The 20,819-nt window shown below is 36.1% G+C and overlaps 1 protein-coding gene across 1 annotated transcript in view; it reads left to right on the top strand.

Annotated features, from left to right (window-relative positions):
- OXR1 (oxidation resistance 1) overlaps positions 1–20,819 on the top strand; it is a 486,852-nt gene that overhangs the window by 66,855 nt on the left and 399,178 nt on the right. Inside the window, exon 2 of the mRNA XM_043483377.1 lies at positions 156–248. The gene's annotated coding sequence lies outside the window, so the exon portion shown is untranslated. The remainder of the gene's footprint in view (positions 1–155; positions 249–20,819) is intronic.

The following is a 20,819-nucleotide window of genomic DNA, read 5'->3' as shown; positions in this document are numbered from 1 at the left end:
TTCCCACTCTAACTAACCCAGTGATCTCTTTGTAATATGTTGCTACCTCACTCACATTTTATTTGTAGATTTGTGCCTAAATTCAAACCAACGCATTGAATCACATTGTGTCTATCAGCTTTAACTAATTTAGAGCACGTTTTTATTTTTGCCAGGTTCCTCCTCCCTGCAGAGTATTATTACTAACTGAATTTGGGAAGGGACGCTGGCAAGGCCCACTACGTTGACTTCAACTTCCTCTTCTGAAGGTATTTTATTCTTGGTGAACTCCTCTACAGCTCTTTGTAGGAAATGAAAACCAAATTGGAGAATTTATGGCAGTGTCGCAGGCTGACAAAACTTCCTATTACTTCTTGTTATAAACATTAGACCGGAATGACTCTTTAATGACCTGGGAATGTTGACATAAACCAATGGCTTATGCTGGCAAATGTCATTTAGGCAAAGAGCTTAATTCAAATGTTGTTAAGCAAATGTCTATAGCTTAATGATAGGATATTATAAACCCTTCATAAAGAAAGCTGTATTTGTATTTTATAAATATGTTAAAATTTAACATCCAGCAGCTATGCTTAGTTAATTTTCTAATTGAGAACCATCTCTACATTGTAAAGCATGACTTAGTTTTATAATTAACATAGAAGTACAGAGATAATTCATGAATATTCTTGCTGTTTCCTGATGAGATTTTAGTTATGATTTTTAAGTCCAAAATATCTCTATCAGATGTCATACTTAATGAACAAAAACAGTTTGGAAGAAATTATTATTCTAAGAAAATAGTTTTCTGGTCTAGACGTGTTCTGTACATGATGTTGGCTTATTGACTAAAATAAGAAAACTGAAAGTAAGAGCTTATGTCATATGTGACAGTAGCATAAGCTGAGAAATAGAGAGGGAAGAAAAGTCAGTAAACGAAGAAAACTTAAAATTTCTGTCTCTAAATTATTTATATTTCAGCTACATATGCCAACATTTGTCAAAATTAGTTTGTCAAGAATCCAAAAATTTTCTAAATACAGATTGTCACTGAAGCATAGGACTTACCTAGTAGAATAGTAAATACTTGATTTATTTACTAATTTTTCTAAAAATAGGGAAGCAATATACTTGTGTGTGTGTCTCTGTGCAAAGAAAGAGAGATAGAAACAGAGAAAGGCAAAAAGAGAGATACAAAGGAAACTATCACTTACTATTAAAACGTGACTTGTGACTACAGCCTTCTAAGTAATTAAATATCTGATGAACATATCGTTGTATACCTAGTAACTAGAATACAACAAAATACATTTAATGTCAATATTATATGAAATACAATTTCATATTTAGGGATTCAAATTTTATTAGTTTTTCCAAAGAGCTTTATTAGCACAATCCTAGAATCTTAAAATTTGTTACCTGAGGTAACAATGGTAATAAATGATAAAGATTATTGGAATAGTGCTTGACATTTTATGAAATGTTTCAGGCAGGTGACATAATTTGTCTGCTGTTGTTTACAGATAGAGACAGAGATTGCTGCTCCTTAAAGGAGTAGGGTCGCACAGGTTTCTGATACCATCTTGGGGTAGAACCTAAGCCTCTGAACTTTGTGACGTTGTGCACATAGAAAACTTTCATTATGGAACGACTCTTAGGTGCCTATTGATCTGACTTTAAACATTATTTAAACATTGTCAGAATTTGTTATACAAGGTCCTAAATGTCTCAGAGTGCCAAACGTAAGTGTTCTTGACATTATACTTTTCCTGTCAAGTTATAAGGGACAGAAGAAAATATTGCTCCAAAGAAAGGAAGTAGAAGTATAAAGTCTCCATTTTAAATCTAATTAATCACCTTTACCTTATATTGAAGTATGAACAGAACTTCATATCGTGTTTGGCTTCAAGTGCTATCAGAAGCATTTGTGCTTCAGCATTTAAAATTGTACATAAGGAAAACATAACGTTGTAATAACTGTCTCAGAAACTAAAAACTAATTTGGCTTCTTATAGCTTTAGGGGGAAAAAAAACCCCTTACTCTCCAGTGGAAAATCTGAGAGTTTTCATTGTAAGTTGTTATGTCTGAAGTGACTTATAGGTATATTGACATTAGCTGTCAGTATTTCCTGAACCTTCCAGGCTTTATCACTTGAAAGTCTCTAAAACATATTTTGAACTTCTCTGGTGGCTCAGCTGGTAAAGAGTCCACCTGCAATGTGGGAGACCTGGATTCCATCCCTGGGTTGGGAAGATCCCCTGGAGAAGGGAAAGGCAACCCATCAGTATTCTGACCTGGAGAACTACATGGACTGTAAAGTCCATGGGGTCGCAAAGAGTCAGACACGACTGAGCGACTTTCACTTTCCCAACATATTTTATTCTTGAAATCTATTCAAAGAGTGACTGTTTGGAAAGGAAATGCGTGCTTCCCTGATGTCATACTGCTCTCTCTCCCTCTGTCTTTAACCTACCCTTTAGCAAATAGAGTTGTGAATACTCTCTGTCCTCTCAAGTTATCCTCATCCTCAAAAGAAGGAATTTACACATAGCACCTAAATAAAGTGATTTCTTTTTCAATTTTCTCTTAAAGCTGTTTCTCTTCTTAAAGGGAGATTCATATTTTGCATTTCATGTTTTCTTTAAGAACAGACTTAGGTTTTCTGATTCCACGTTGGGAAACTGCTTTGAAATCTTGCTCTTTGGTAGTTACTCCCTCATTGCATGTGTTCAGCAAATATAGGCATTGACAAATTTAACAAAAGATAAAACAGAAAAAATAAAGATAACCAGTAATATTCTGGCATGTAGGACATACTGCTCTTTAGGTATATGGAACACATATTGAATGAGGAGTGCTTCCCAGGTGATGCTAATGGTAAAGAATCCACCTAACCAAAGCAGGAGACGCAACAGATGCAGGTTTGATCCCTGGGTTGGGAAGATTCCCTGGAGGAGGAAACCACAACTCACTCCAGTATTCTTACCTGAAAAATTCCATGGGCAGAGGAGCCTGGCAGGCTACAGTCCATGGGGCCACAAAGAGTCAGACATGACTGAGCACACACACACACACGTTGAATGAGTCATACTGGACTTTTGCAGTACCTAAAACACAAGTTCATTTCTGTCTGAGAGTCTTTATAGGTGATGGACAGGGAGGCCTGGCGTGCTGCAATTCATGGGGTCACAAAGAGTCAGACACGACTGAGCGATTGAACTGAACTGAACTGATCTTCCTTCTGATAAAAACATAATTTTTTCTTTGCTGTATAATAGATGGTAAATAATAAATTTGTCAGTAAAACTCTGAAGAGGGTACTACTATTCTTTTCTCCCCATTTTCCAGAAAATAAAACTGAGAGAGCATGCTTAGTTTTTGAAAGAGGAATCGAGATAAGGTGCTTAGAACAAAGTCTGAAATAGGGTAAGCACTTAATAAATATTAGCCTTTGTGATCTCATATGTAAATCATATTTTTTATCTAAATATTTCTTTTCTGAGTCAGTTGACAAACACAAATTTTCAGAGATAAGGAAAGAACTTTTGTAAGCCTACCACCAAGACTTCTCTGGTGGTTTCGTCGTGAAGTCATGTCCAACTCTTGTGACCCTATGGGCTGTAGCCCGCCAGGCTCCTCTGTCCATGGGATTTTCCAGGCAAGAATACTGGAGTGGGTTGCCATTTCCTTCTCCAAGGGATCTTCCCAACCCAGGAGTCAAACCCAGGTCTCCTGCATTGCAGGCAAATTCTTTACCAACTGAGCTATGAGGGAAGCCCATAGGCAAGCATTCTCTATATATTCTCTATAGGCAAGCATTAAAGCCATCAGTTAGAATGTTTTAACTGTTTTCACTGAATCCTTTTAACTATATCTCTAGTTTTCCATACCATAGCAATTAGTAGCAGTCACCTGATAGTTGGTAATTGGAGCAGTTGTCAGTTGGGGAAAGGAAAGAAAAGCTTCTGATTTAAATGGATCATAATAATGATCTGCCACTCAAGTCACTAATAAATTTTCTTTGGCTTAGTCCATTTAAGAAAGCAAAACTAAGTGTAATAATATGCTTTATAAGTTTTACTTGAGCTGCTGTATTCCCTACTTTTATTTTTGATGTAACTTTGAAAAATTCTTCAAAATCCATAAGTACTTTAGAAAGATTCAATTATTCCCTTTTATTTATTTATTTTGTCCAGATGTCACCTCCTTAGATTGAGGTTCCTTGACCACCATATCTAAAATAACAGCCTTATCACCTGCAGGCCCCTTGTCTTACTCTGCTTTTCCTCACAGCATTTATCATTTCTTCTTTATTATTTTGTTGCTGTAGCCTTTTTACTATACTGCGATATTAAACCACATGAAGACAGCAGTTTTTTCTTTGTTTTTTTTTTTGTATTTTTTTGCTGCAATCCTGGCTCATAGAACAATGCCTCTCAGGTAACAGTCATTTAAATATGGTCCGAAGTATCAATGAATGGATGAATTAATAAAGAACATAAAAGCACCAGGGAACACAGCAGAAAGCAATGACGTAAACTGCAATAAATTTATACTGCCTATTACAATCTTGGATATCTCTCAAACGTTTTCTCTTAAAGCCACTGTTTTATTCAACCTTTATTGATATTTGCAAAACATTTATAGCAAATCTTACTGTAACCTCAAAGATACATAACATAAAATTGCATTATTCATACTGCAGAAATAAGCAAATATGAACTGAGAATAAAGACATTAAGTGATAGAGCTAAGCTTGACTAGTTTATTTAACACAAGAGCATTGAAAATATTTCAGCTTTTATACTAAAAGTACTGTTCTACATATCCTATAAAAGGGAGAGCGAGATTCCTGTGTTTTATGTCATTTGTGTATATAATCTCTTTTATAAGCAATACATTACTTAAATTTTTTATGTTGGGAATAAGGTCATTCTTCCCCAAGTAAATGCTCTCTTGTCTACAACTACAGCAAATACCATAAACATATTTAAATTCAAGTTAATTGGATTTGAATGAGATTGAGAAATAAAGGATATTTAAAATAGTACATCCTTTTAGAGATACTTATTTTATCTGTGTTTATTTGATCATTCAGTCTATGTCTACTTATGAAAACATGTGCACACTGCTATATTTAAAATGGATAACCCAACAAGGACTTCCTGTATCACACAGAACTCTACTTAATATTCTGTGGCAACCTAGATGGGAGGGGAGTTTGGAGGTGAATGGATACATCTTTATGTATGGCTGAGTCTCCTTGCTGTTCATCTGAAGCTATCGCTGTTAATTCTTTACCATCTGAGCCACTAGGAAAACCCTAATTGGCTATACCCCAATATAAAATAAAAAGTTAAAAAAAAAGATAATGTTAAAAGAAAACAAAAAAAGCTAGGCAATATATGTCAAGGAAACAAAGGTAAAGAAGTTACTTTTATTTCTCTGGAGAAGTTCAGTCTAGTAGGGATAGATAGGTAAGAACATCAACTATATGCGTGCACACATACACATGTATTTAGTACTTGCTCCTGATCACCATCTGCTCCTATACCGCACATGAGCTCATCTATCTTGACAGCTCAGGGCTGCCCAATTGCTTAGCTTCCTACTGTTAAAAGGTATTGGAAACTCTGAATTCTCTTAGTCTTAAGTACCACAATTTCTGATCCTGTACCTAAAAATATTCCTCTGTCTATAACCAACCTCACCTCTTTTTGTCAAGCCTCAGATAAAGTTTTATGTCTTTTTTCTGTATTGGCTTCATCCTTCCATCTATTATTGACCTGACCTCTTCTCTCCAAGAATTTTCTTCAGTGTTTCTCTTTGCCTTTTTTAAATAATTTGTCTCAGCTTCCCCCCTTTCCTCGCTTTCTCCACACCTTGTACTCCATATCCAGGTTGTTTACCAGCCCTCCCCAGCATGGTGCCTGAGGACCAATAATAAGCATTCCTTATGGCAATGATGCCACATTGATAGATTGAAATTGCCCCCTTATTGTTGAATTCTCTACATGACAGAAATTGGCAGATGCTACAGACCAGATTCCCCCTCTGATTTTTAAACATTTATAGGCAGTAGTAGGGGTTCTTAACTGGCAGTAATCAATTCTGCCTACAGAATGGAGGAATGAATTGGGCAATGTTTCTTAACTCTAAGATTTTAAATTATAGACCAGTAAACATGTATATTCCTGCAAAACAGATAGCCCTCACTATCTGGACTCTTGCTATCAAAGTATTTGCTAAAATAATGTATAAAATTTTTCACTAAAAGTTTGCCATCCAAATGGAAATTCAAGTAACAAACTTATATAGTGCAAAAATGGAAATATTTAAGTTGCAGGTGAGTCCATGTACAAGAATGTGTTCTTCCATCATAGCTTAGCTGTTCTCCTTATAAGATCATTTCAGTGTCTTCTAATGAAATGGAAAAGCCTTTGAAGAAAGTTAGTGAGTGAAAAAGATCTAGGGAATTCCATTCATTGGAAGGATCATTGAAAGTATATTGAAAGGGGTGAACACACAAAAGATGTAAGCCTGGTCATGTGTATGTCTTCATCTATAATGCATAGGCTTTTTTTTCCTACTCATAAAAATGTCTATCACAATTCTATATTATGATTATTGGTTTTTTAAAGCTTCACAGTGTCACTCAAACATAGTTTGGTATGTTTGAAAAGCTAGAAATATACTTCATGCAATGGATAGATAATCATGATCTTTGAAAGCAGATAGATGTTACTGAAGGTACTACATAGCTTTGAAGATCTGAAGAAGAGGATGAAAGAGATAGATCATTTGGTAAAGAAGTCAGGTTTCAACATCAAGCTGAGAATGGTACAAACGATTTAAAAACTATGCAAGGCAGCGTCATTTGAAGCAGCTTTTTGATAATGAGATTGTAGCAGTTTTTCCCAGTGAATTACAGAATACAGTTGAGAAAGGGAGCTAAAATTTTTTCATAAATACTTATTTTCTTGGTAAAATGTGGCATTTTAAAAATGAATTTATCAGAGGATAAGAAAAAAGATCCAGGGTATTAAATATCCAAAAATAAGCTGATACAACTTTTAAGTGAGAATTTGAAGTAATGTTAAAAAACAATTCAACCAACAAATAGAAACCTTGTGTATTTGCATAACTCTGAACACCTCAGGGTCCTTAAGGAAATGTTGAAGGATAAATTGCCTATTATGTGGTCCTCAAATCATAAAACTGTTTTGGCTGAGGAAGGAGGCATTCAGTCATCATTCAAGGAGTTATAATTTCTGACAATTCTTAAGGGTCTGGATTCTTAGAAGAACACTAAGACTTGGGGTTAAGACGAGTAAATTTTTATTTAATAAATTAAGAGTTGATGAAGAAATTGTTGAGTAAGTGCTGCTGTGAAGAAAGAAAATTTGGATGATAAGCTAAGAAAACCCTTTTTTTTTTTTTTTACATATCAGCATGAATATCTGAGCTATTTTTCCATCCCTAATTCGCTTTGCTGGTGGCAACACCATCCTTCTGCCAATGATTGTGTGTTTCATTGAAATTTCAGTGATACTCTGTCATGTTTAGAGAAACTTTCTGTTTAGCTCTGAAAGGTGGAAGTTCCTCAGTTTTCAGTTTTAATTAAGCATGTCTGTCTCTGCAAAATGAAAGTCAAAGACTAGCAGAGAAAAGTCAGTTTTCTAGGCTCACCAGCAGGACTTGTTTGAAGAAGTAAACTGATTTTTGATGCTGTTGGGTATTTTCAGATAATGTCCAAAAGAATAAAACATGTGTCTTAGTGAAGAATGACATGCACATATTTTGCTTGTACTTTAATTTATATCTAATAAAAATGCCTCACTCTAAGATGCTACATTCCCTACGAAATAGGTATTTCCATGAAGGGGTCAACTACTTGGTTATTAACAGAGAAGCTGTTAACATTTAAGAATTCGTCTCTTGGAAGTAGACTGTTTTTCCTTGTATTTAATGAGTCTCTGATATGCAAATGACTTCACTGTTAAACAAAAGGAAAAACAGAAGAAATATTAGAAAAAAATCAATTATTTACGTGACCATAATAATAAAGCAATTCAACCAAAATCAATTTAGCAGATATTTATTGAATGTTCCTTCTGGATAATAAACCATGCTAAGTAGTATGGGAATAAAGAAAAAAACATAAGATGTAATTATTATTTCTCTTAAGGAACTTTGTTGTTGTTCAGTCGCTAAATCTTAGCTGACTCTTTTGCAACCCTGTGGACTGTAGCCTGTCAGGCTCCTCTATCCATAGGATTTCCAGGCAAGAATACTGGAGTGGGTTGCCCTTTCCTTCTCCAAGGGATCTTCCCTACCCAGGGTTCAAACCCACGTCTTCTGAATTGCAGGTAGATTCTTTACCACTGAGCCACTGGGGAAAACTGTTAAGGAAATGCTAGGACTCAGATAAGTGAATAACTATTGAATTTATTGGCTTTGTTAGTTTTTATAAAATATCAATAATTATATTTTAAAGAAATATTACTGTATTTCCTCTCTGATGGTCTGTCCATCTGTTGCAACACAAGATGCTCCTCATATCAATGGCTAGAAACTTCAGTCCATGTTTTTTTTTTTAAACTATTTCTTAGATAAAGAATATCATATTATTAAAACACAGTGCTCACCTTTAACAGACAAATCATAACACTAGTGAAACATGAAAAATATTGCAATGCTGCTGCTGCTGCTAAGTCGCTTCAGTCGTGTCTGACTCTGTGCGACCCCATAGATGGCAGCCCACCAGGCTCCTCTGTCCCTGAGATTCTCCAGGCAAGAATACTGGAAATATTGCAATAGAAATATGTATATAATGAGAAGCATATAAATATGAAGGGGACATCATTCTACTAAGTTTTAAATAACAAGGGGGCATTGATACTTGAGCTGTACTTTGCAGGACAAATAGACCTTCAGGACCACAGGGGAGAGATATTTCCAGAAGTAGGAACATAATGACCAATCTGTTAGTTCTGAAACATATAGTCATGAACATGTTCAGTTTATTGAGGAGATAACCAAGCACCGTGTTTTCAGTCCTTAGGAGGCCTAGAGGGTGGGGTTAGCTTGAGATGAGGATCAACAAGGTGACCTAAGCTGAACCATGAGGAGCCTGGAAGCCATGCTTGCAAGTCTTCAGGGAAAAATCAACAACTGTATATTACATTCCTAAACTGTACTGTGTTCATGGGCTGGTTTTCCCCACTTCTCCCAAGTTAATCCTGAATAGTAAAGTGCTTATGTTCTGAGACTACAGGAAGATTTATTAAGTGTGCCTAAGATATTTTTTTACTTGAAAGATTTATTTAGAAAAAATTCTTTCTCTTCTTAAATAAACTGTGTTTTGTCAATCTTTTTTACTGGGCAATCCACATGAGATTGAACCTTTAGTGACTCATCAAAAAATATTGTAAATTCTAAGAACCTTAGGCAGTTTAGATGTAGCATACATTTTAAAAGGTTTATATAGTTAGTGCTACCCTTGGGTACAATAAGGTACACCTGAAAAATTTGAGTTTTGAACTGAGATTTCAATTTAATATTTTTGCCTATTTGTAGCATATTAAAAAGCAGAGACATTACTTTGCCAACAAAGGTCCGTCTAGTCAAGGCTATGGTTTTTCCAGTGGTCAGGTATGGATGTGAGAGTTGGACTATAAAGAAGGCTGAGCACAGAAGAATAGATGCTTTTGAACTGTGGTGTTGGAGAAGACTCTTGAGAGTCCCTTGGACTGCAAGGAGATCCAACCAGTCCATCCTAAAGGAGATCAGTCCTGAGTGTTCATTGGAGGGACTGATGTTGAAGCTGGAACTCCAATACTTTGGCCACCTGATGCGGAGAGGTAACTCATTTGAAAAGACCCTGATGCTGGGAAAGATTGAGGGCAGGAGGAGAAGGGGACAACAGAGGATGAGATGGCTGGATGGCATCACCAACACAATGGACATGGGTTTGGGTGGACTCTGGGAGTTGGTGATGGACAGGGAGGCCTGGCGTGCTGTGGTTCATGGGGTCACAAGGAGTCGGACTGAGCGACTGAACTGAACTGAACTGACAATGTACATACAGAGTGCTGTGTGAGGCCCGCAGCAGAGGGTGAAAACAAATTCACTAAATGGTGGTAATCCAACTGAGTGAGGACAAGCCAGAAAATAGGGTGCAAACAATATGGATGAAGACCCCAAGTGTAGTATTTAGGTGGTGGGAGTTATTTGAGGTTTTCCAGATAAGGAGTTTGTATGTATATGCGCTTTGCCTTGGTAAAATTAATTTCTAATATGGATTGAGGATCAGAGACAAGTTCAAAGCCAATAGAACAATTTCTAGATAGTGATTTGAAAACAGTATACCAGAGAAGACTAGCACTCAAGGGATAGGCTTCAGGTATTTTCCAGACAATGATATATTCCTTATCAAACACTAACCTGCCAAAGAATCTTTAAAAAAATCCATTTTTCCATTAGAATGCTGGTCCATCTTAAGATTTTAAAATATTCTTTATTATCTATTTATTTATATGTTTTCAGTTACCTAAAAATATCTGAAAAAAGATAGTTAAGACAAAGCATAATAAGAGCTTGAACTTGGGTGGTGGTAGTAGGTATAAAAAGTAAACAGTGACTTGAGATATTATTAAGTGGTAAAATACCAACAAGAAATAAGGTTTGTCAACTGTTTAACAAATAAATGGAAAAAATGATTCTGAAAGTCAGAAAAAAAAATCAGATCCATAGATAGAACTTTGTGAATCATGTACTGGGAAAATCACATTAGACAAAACTTTGAAGAATTTCAACTTAAAGGAAATGGAGGAATGATGATAGATTAATGAAGGACAGAGAGGTTTAGGAGAGTCTGGATATTTCAGCATCCTAGAAGTCAAAGAAGGAGAGTTCAGGACAAGTGAACAATGGGAGTGGCATCTGACAGAAGACTACTGGAATCAGTTGACTGGTGATGAGATTATTGGAGTAGAAACTAGAAAGCAGAGGTGGGTGATGAAAAAGAGAAGGCAGTGGACACAGGTAATATTTCATGGAGTTTGCCATTAAAGGTAGGAAGTAAGAGAAAAGTATAGTTTAAAGTCATAGGAAAGATTGTACAGAATCAGGGACACAGAGGAGAAGAACTAGGAAGTGATGGAGTTGGAAGATACAGGCAGCAGAGAAGCTTATGACTGTATTATGGTTTGAAAGAAAATAAGATCAAATCACAAAAACACAGCTGAAAAATGTATCATTGTAGTTCATATAAGAATAAAATGAATTTTCCTCAGAAAGTCCTAATTGTATCTAGTGCAGTCAATTATTCTGAGGAAAATAATCTCAAACTCTTTTAAGATGATCTTTGTCTAGTGTGTTAATTTATTTAAAAATTACTCTAAGGCCCGTAACCTTTTATTTCTCTTATGATAAGTACTTCCTATAATGTGAACATAGAGGATATTTTGGAAGTGGGTACTTAGGATAATCATAAATATAGCCAAGTCTCTTGTGATAAATGCTTTTAGACCAATTACTGACATGCTCAATTGAATACTAATATCTCCCATGAAATGGCTTTAATACAAGTAAAAGGACAGCTGCACTGTGGTGAGAGGACACATAAAGCTTTGCATTAGCTTGTCTCCAAGGTTACCATCTGTGCTGACATGAAGTGGTAACGTGTGGGATTTCCCAGCCTTCTGCAAAGGCTGTATTTTGGGGGCCAAGTATGAGTTGGGTATAAAAACAACTTGGAAGGTAATTGGGCTATTTGGTCTATAGCCATGCTGACCTTAATCACGGAATTGTTCTAGAGAGAGACATCTGTCTCCTGTTAGGGATTTTGTGTGATGATTCCAGAAGTAGATAAAGTATTAGAACTGTTTGACCTCATTTTGCATATCCAAACAGAAAGATCTTAGTTTACGTAGTTTCCTTCTAAGCCATGGTTTGGATAAAATTGAGGAGCAAAAGAGACTTGAAAAATGAAATGATTTCCCCTCAATGTTTCCATAATTAATATTCCCTGATGTATACAAGTTTCAAAGAAACATAAAAAATCAGTTTAAAAAGTGATTACATTTTAGAAGTCTGGAACCTGTAAATCAAAATCAAAATAAAAAATGATATTTTTATAGTTTAAAAGGGAAAGAGTCACTGCTTTAGTTCAGCATTCTGTAGAATTTTACATTTCTTTATTTCAGATATTTATTTCTTTATTTTTTAGCATACATTTATTATATTTCTTCTCCGTCTCCAGCACTGTGATAGGCTTTAGGTTTACTAGGTTGTGTTGAGACTTGGTGTTTGTTCTCAAGGAACTTACAATCTAGAGGGAAATATAGACCTATGTCAAGGAAGTAAACCATTGTTTCTAAAAGTTATTGTGGGTTAAGAACATGATATTATGAGGGAGCTACACCTAACAAGGGTTAGGAAAGTTTGGAAGAAACATTATCTATTTTAATCAGATCATTTCAAGTCTTATAAACCATATCGAGGACTTTGGGCTTTACTGTGAGGGCAAAGTAGAGTAATAAAAGGTACTGGGGTAGACATCTGTTATCATCAGTGTCTCCTTATTGTTATCATTATTATCATCATCATCATTTCCATTGTCATGTTTTTAAACTCTTACTCTGTGCCAGGCAATATTAAGTCCTTTTATGCATTATTATTTTAATTCTCACCATAATCTTTTGCTAAGAGGACAATTAACTTTCCTATTTTAAAAATAAACAACCAGAGTGGACATGTTCCAAAGGTCTCAAAAGTAGAATCGACCAGGCTTAGGGATTAATTGGGTGTGTAAAACAGTAGTACTTCTGATTTGAACAATGTATACACTTCAAGAAGTGTATCTATAAAATCTACCACATCTGTTGGTACTCTCAGAAGCAGTAAAGTCAGAGAAATTAAGCTTATACTCAGCCTGTAGGAGGGCAAATTGGTACAGCTTCTAAAAAAGGCAATTTACCCGTATCTTTCAAAAGTAAAAATATGCATAGATTTGACCCAGAAACCTTACTTCCAAACCTCACTGGCCACAAACATAACATCTGCATTGTAATCTACATCTATAGATACATAGGTAGACACTCCAGAGTTTGTAATTGCAGAATCTCAGATGCAAACTGAATCTCCTTCACTGTGAGCCAGGCTAATAGAGTAAATCCATTCAGTGAAATGCTTTATAACCATTAAAGGCAATGAGGCATCTCCATATGTGAATTGATAAGGAAACATTGTATGTAGACATATAATTACATGTGAGAAAAACCAAGGTGCAAAAAAAGTATGTACATATGATTATGTACATATGTGAAAAAGCAAGGTACAGGAAGAAAGTGTGTATAGGCTACTTGTATATAGTAGATAGGAAGAAAGAGAGTTTGGTATAGATAGAAATCCATAGAATATCCCTTTAAGGGTAAAGATTGACTTATATTCTCCTGAAATCTTGGAGGTCCTGAAATTTTAATAATACAAGTATGAGAATAAAAACAAGAAGTTAATATTTGAACTGTTATTTTTCACTTGTTCAAATCATATTGCTGCCAAAGTATTACATTTTTTTCCATTTTTTTATTAGCATTTTGGAGAATACTTGATACTTTTGGATGTAAAAGACAATTCCTGACCTATGCAAACTTATAGTTTTATTTTGGCAAATAAAAATAATATGTACACGAAAAGGTTATGTATACCTTTTAATGCTCATTGTATTTTGATTGCTAAATTAGATGTAGGTGAGTTCAGAAAGAGGGGAGATCAGAGATACCCGAAACTATGAGACAGGAGTTCACAGCATCTGGACCTTGTCTTGATCCTTGAAGAATTTGGATACATGCAGTTAGAGGGGGAAGAAATGTCAGGCCATGGAGAAGAATCAGAACTTTGTAGTATAGTCAGGGCTCTGGAATGAGCATTGTAAGCAAACAAGATCAACCAGAGTAGGGAATCTATCTAGGTTTGGATATCAGTATTAGTTTGTAGGGGAACCAGAAAGCAAGAAAAGGCCTTTGATTTGATATAATAATTTAAAAAATGGGCTTCCCTTATAGCTCAATGGGTAAAGAATTTGCCTGCAGTGCAGCAGACCCGGGTTCCATCCCTGTGTTGGGAAGACCCCCTGGAGAAGGAAATGGCAACCCACTCCATTATCCTTGCCTGGAAAATCTCATGGACAGAGGCACCTGGTGGGCTGCAGTCCATGGGGTCACAAAGAGTCGGGCACGACTGAGCAAATAACACTTATTTACTTACTTGGTAATAAAAAGGAAGCCCCTCTGTAAAACTCAAAATATTTGAATATCTTCTTAACAATTTGCTTCACTAATATTTATTTTGAATCTTTGGCATAAAAATGTTCTTTCCGTACTTAATGCCTTTTATTCTTCACTTTATGCCTATTATTTCTTAAAATGTTTTTAGTGAAATTAGAATATATGTGTACCTCATCACCTGTACATCATTTAAACAAAATCCAATGGCCTCACCCAGTTTGAAATTATCCTATAATGTTTAGTATCACTCAGTAGGGTTTGCAGTTGAAAACCCTTAATCATTTTCCTTTCCTATTCCAAGTATTTTTATATGTTTATTGTCTTAAGTATAGGGTATATAAAAACATACTTTTATTATATGGTAGATTCCTTAAGCCGATATTCATGAAATTTTAGCATCTTAAAGATATAAAAGCATCTGTTTATGTATGGACTAGGTTATAAAAATGCCTCTTTTGCTTAAGTCAGATCACTTTACAGAAGTTCTTTTGCTAAATGGCAAAGTAATTTCAACTAAATGAGCATATGAAAATACCATATTCCTTTCAGCTGGATTTTGAAGTCTAGAATGTTACTCATGAATAACACTATTAAAATAATTAGTTTGGTAAAGTATAATCCCAATAATCCTTTTTTTTTTAGGTGTTATTCACATTTTTAATGACTGTGCCAAGTGAGGGGTCTAGTATTAAAGTCACACCATTTTCCATAATATTGTGCTAAAACATTAACCTAAAGAGAACAATTGTGCCTATACTTATAACTTATAAGTCCTGGCTTGGCATTCAGGGAAAGTCAAATTATTCCATATATTTTGAAACATTTATATAACCATGAAGATATATTATTTTTTCCTTTTGACAAAGGGGCAGAATGTGGCTCTTAGTAATGGTAGAATTTTGGCCGAAAGCTATAAATTCATACTTCAGTGTGGAGACTGATATTGGGATTAGAATAAAGATTGTGAATCATCACATAAATGGAAAATTTAAACTTGCCTGAAGATCATAAAGATATTTTTTTCTGGAAAGGTAGTATTGATAAACAATGAATCATTTAAATGCCATTTAAAAGAATAACAAGCCCACTCTCAAGTCCTCTGAAAACCTCTGCTTCATAGAAACGTAAACATAATGGGCTTTTTGTGCATGTGTTTTTTAACTCAGTAAACTTTATTGAGTGCCTCTAGGTGTATATCCTTGAAGAAATAAATCATTTAGTTATAAGATGCAAATAAAAATAAAAGATGACATAATACCAAAACTAGTGTCATAGTAATTATGAGTGCACACTAAGTCAATTCAGTCATATCCAGCTCTTTGCGACCCTATGGACTGTAGCCCTCCAGACTGCTCTGTTCATGGGATTCTCCAGGCAAGAATACTGGAGTGGGTAGCCATTCTCCTCTCTAGTTGATCTTCCTGATCCAGGGATTGAACTTGGGCCTCCTGCTTTGCAGGCAGATTCTTTACCAGTATTGCCACCTGGGAAGCCTCAATTATCAATGGTCACTATGATTTTTTTGTTCAAATATTTTATTTGTATGCAGTCTACATTAAAATGCAATTCTCTAGTTTTTTTTGTCTTTTTTTTTTTTTTTTTTACAAATCCACATTTATTATAAACTTATTGAAATCCAAGTTGATAGTGCCTGCAGGTAAAGTAGATTAAGAAAACATTGCTGTTTTTAACAATATTGCCAGCAGCTTAGGAAAATTTTCTGAACTTTAAGGACTAAAAACAAGACTCTCTCAAAGAAAAATTGAACCAGACAGAGTTCGACTGGCAAGGACAACTTAATTCAAGACTGTTTCAGTAGAGGAGGGGCTTTCCTGGTGGCTCAGAGGGTAAAGCTTCTGCCTGCAATGTGGGAGACCTGGGTTCGATCCTTGGGTTGGGAAGATCCCCTGGAGAAGGAAATGGCAACCCACTCCAGTACTCTTGCCTGGAGAATCCCATGGATGGAGGAACCTGGTAGGCTACAGTCCACTGGGTCACAAACAGTCAGACATGACTGAGTGAGTTCACTTTCTTTCTTTTCTTTAAGTAGAGGAGAGAGATGGAGCTCACCTCTGCTGAAACAAAAGGCAGGAAGGTTTTTATGTGCTGTGGGTGAGCTAGTAGAAAAGCAGTGGAGGTGTTGGGGAGGTAGGTCATTGTGATCAGGCATCTTTGTTGATTGGTGTTTATGGCAGTTAGACTTCTGAACTCCCACTGAAAATGGGGAGTGGAGCAATATCTCCTTTTAGAGTTACATTTCAAAGGGTTGGTTCTTAGGTACTTATGAAGGGCCTTCCTTGGTTGTAAAACTGGCCAGAGACTGGAAGAAGATTTACATTTCAAAGAGGCAGAGAATGATTTACATTGGTAGTTTTTCTAAGAAAGGGGAGGTAAGGGACCCATAGTCAAAAAGAAGCATGTCTAAGCTTTAGTCATGCTGAAGGCTATAGTGGTTGACTCTTTATTATGTCAAGTTGGATCACACCCACTGATGATATCTGACTTACAAAAGCAATAGTTTAGTTTGAGTTGATCTAAGATACTGGATCAAATTTCTTTACATGTTATTTCTTCATTTTGTAGAAGCAAACAACTCTGGAACTGTGGTCTTTTCTCACTCTGAAACAGACTTAAGAATGGTTTTATATGTATTTACATAAGTATAGTGTGTATATGTATGTGTGTATCAAGACAGGTTAAAAATTAAAGTTGGCAAAAATGGATTGGTGTAAAAAAAGCAGACATCAAGGCCCAAGGCCTTATATAGTTCTTAAAGACATGTCATAAATTTGCTTCAGAGCTTACCATAAGTTAAAGCAAAGAAATAAGCATAAATTGCAATAATGCCATGTGTTGTTGAATTGTTGATTTTGTTCAGTCACTAAGTCATGTCCAACTCTTTGAGACCCCATGAACCATATCATGCTAGGCTTCTCTGTCTTCCACTATCTCCCAGAGTTTGCTCAAATTCAGGTCCATTGAGTCGGTGATACTATCTAACCATCTCATCCTCTGCCGTTCCCTTCTTCTTTTGCTTTCAACCTTTACCAGCACCAGGGTCTTTTCCAATGAGTCAGCTCTTTGCATCAGGTAGCCAAAATGTTGGAACTTCAGCATCAGTTCTTCCAGTAAATATTCAGGATTGATTTCCTTTAGGATTCACTGATTTAATTTCCTTGCAGTCCAAGGGACTCTCATGAGTCTCCTCCAGCACTACAGTTTGAAAGCATCAATTCTTTGGCACTGGACTTTCTTTCTGGTCTAACTCTCACATCCATATGTGACTATTGAAAAACACATGGTGATTTAGTCGCTAAGTCATGTCTGACTCTGGTGATCTCATGGACTCTAGCCTGCCAGGTTCCTCTGTCCATGGGATTCTCCGGGCAAGAATACTGGAGTGGGTTGCCGTTTCCTTCTCCAGGGGGTCTTCCCGACCCAGGCATCGAACCTGGGTCTCCTGCATTGCAAGCAGATAATTTACCAACTGAGCTATGAGGGAAGCCAGAAAAAAAAAAAAAAAGCTTTGACGATACAGACCTTTGTGGGCAAAGTGATGTCTGTGCTTTTTAATATGCTGTCTAGGTTTGTCACAGCTTTCCTTCCAAGAAGCAAGTGTCTTTTAATTGCCTGCAGTCACTGTCTGCAGTGATTTTGGAGACCAAGAAAATAAAATCTGTCACTGCTTCCACTTTTTCCTCTTCTATTTGCCATGATGGGACTGCATGCCATGATCTTAAATTTTGAAAGTTCAGTTTTAAGCCAGCTTTCTCACTGTCCTTTTCATTCTCCTAAGAGAATCTTTACTTTTGCTTCACTTTCTGTGATTAGAGTGCTATCATCTGCATACCTGAGGTTGTTGATATTTTTCCCTGCAATCTTGATCCCATCTTGTGATTCATCCAGTCCGGCATTTCGTATGATGTACTCTGCAAATAAGTTGAGTAAGCAGGAAAACAGTATATAGCCTTGATATACTTCTTTCCCGATTTGGAACCAGTCTATTGTTCCATGTCCAGTTCCAACTGTTGCTTCTTGACTTGCATATAGATTTCTCAGGAGACAGGTAAAGTGGTCTGGTACTCTCATCTCTTGAAGAATTTTTCACAGTTTGTTTTGATCCACACAAAGATCTTAGCATAGTCAGTGAAGCAGAAGTAGATGTCTTTCTGGAACTCTCTTGCTTTTTCTGTGATCCAAAGGATATTGGCAATTCGATCTCCAGTTCCTCTGCCTCTTTGAAACCCACCTTATACATCTGGGAGTTCTTGATTCAGGTACTGCTAAAGCCTAGCTTGAAGGATTTTGAGCATCATTTTGCTAGCATGTGAAACAAGAGCAATCGTACAGTAGTTTGAACATTCTTTGGCATTGCCCTTCTTTGGGATTGGAATGAAAACTAACTTTGACAGTCCTGTGGCCACTGAGTTTTCCAAGTTTTCTGACATTTTTAGTGCAGCACTTTAGCAGCATTATCCTTTAGGATTTGAAATAGTTCAGCTGGAATTCTATCACCTCTACTAGCTTTGTTTGTAGTGATGCTTCCTAAGGCCCACTTCACTTCACACTACAGAAGATCTGGTTCTAAGTGAGTGGCCACGCTATCGTGGTTATCTGGGTCATTAAGACCTTCTTGTATAGTTCCGATATGTATTCTTGTCACTTCTTCTTTATCTCTTCTGCTTCTGTTAGATCCTTACCATTTCTGTCCTTTTTCTTGCCCATCCTTGCATAAAATGTTCCCTTTATATCTCCAAGTTTCTTGAAGGGATTTCTAGTCTTACCATTCTATTGGTTTCCTCTATTTCTCTGCACTATTGAATAGAGATCAAGCAAACCATATTGACAGAAACCAGAAATTTAGAATGGTAGTTTTTCTGGTGTTGAAAACTGACACATTTTTCCACTGAATGCTTGCAAGGGCAGTATTTTTGTGCTGACTAATATTTCGCTGAACCTAATAGCTGATTTCACAGGCCTGGTTTTTGCTTGTTTACTCATTATTTTCTTTAATGATGTCCCTCAATGCAAACTCTTGGCAAAACCCCAAAGTATAATTCAGTAAGCATAATTTAGTTAGGTATTAAAATAATAACATCCAGATATATTACATTTCTCTAAAGATAGAACTAAGAATTTCTAGAAGGATGAATTGTGTCAGACAGTATTACATACATTTTTGGGGGAGTGGAGAGGGGCCATAACCAAACCCTTGATAAGACTCAGTGAACATAAATTATGAGTGTTTGCAGTTACCAGTTTGAGGAGGAGAATGTAAAGTTCTTATATCCTTAGTAAACATAAGCCCCCATATATTTTTAAAATTAACCATGGGCAGGATGGACTTGAAAGCTTCTTAGCTTGCAAGATGATTTAGGATATAGACTTTCTAGCTGCTTACTTCACTGGCAGTCAGAATCTCTTACAATTAGAATATTAGAATTATGGTACTTTCTCTATTCCCCTATAGCTCCTTGTATGCCTTTGAACATATAGAGCAATTGTTAGAGAGTATTTTATTTTATTTTTTATATGATGGTTTCTGTGTTAGACAGTGAACTCTTTCTGAGCAAAGACTGTATTTTATTAATCTTTGTGTCCTTAGTTCAGGCTTCGTAAATAGTAGGGCACAGAAAACACTTTTTTGAATCTATGAATGATTTAAGAAAACTGAGGAAGCTTGATATTTAAAATTATGTGTAAAATATGTAAAATTACCCATGAACATGGATCAGTTCCAATTCCCCTCTGTCCCATGTTTGCCACTTTGCAGTAGGTACAACATCATAAAATATTGGGGGTAAAGATCACAGAATCTCAAACATGATGGCAGACAGTGCTAATTTTCTCTCAAGGCCCACTCCACCCACCCCACTTGCTTTCTGATAGACACCTTGGTTTGTGGCTAAACAGAAGATTGTCTGGAATAATGGCTGCATTTTCTAGTCTTCCTTAGACTAGGAATGGTCATTTGACTACATTCCAGCCAATGAAATGCAAGTGGAAATTTCATGTGTAAATCTTAGGATGCATCCTGCTTTCCCTCTTCCTGTTTTCTGCCACCTGGACCCAGACACACTCCCTGCAGTCAGCAGCCACTTCGAGCATGATGGGGAACCATCTGTTGAGAATGGTGAAACAAAAAGGGAGCCTGCATACCTGGTGTCCATGAAGTTGCCATATCCACCTTGGCCTTCTTGAGACTCAAGATTGGTTTCTATGAGAAAGGGATAAATTCTGCCTATTCTGTCACTTTAATTTTTTTTTTTAAACTTGCAACAAGATTTGGTGGTATTAGTATGGGACATATTTTCCTTAGAAATCTTTCCAAAAATTTCTAAATAGTGGCCCAGAAGCCCCGCTTCTTTATTCCCATACACTCTGTATAAATTTTTCTTGCCCTATTTTATTATAATTATCTTTTTTATATTAAACATTTTTGGTGGCAGAAGCAATGTTTTATTCATGTGCTGTTTGTCTGTGTTCCTGAGCTCTACCTAGGATAGCCTAAACATAGTATATGTTCAATGAATGTTTGTCAACAGATT

Source organism: Cervus canadensis, chromosome 12, assembly GCF_019320065.1.
Source record: "Cervus canadensis isolate Bull #8, Minnesota chromosome 12, ASM1932006v1, whole genome shotgun sequence".
Lineage (NCBI taxonomy): Eukaryota > Metazoa > Chordata > Mammalia > Artiodactyla > Cervidae > Cervus > Cervus canadensis.
Note: the sequence above shows the minus strand (reverse complement) of the source record. Positions and strands in the feature narration are given on the sequence as shown.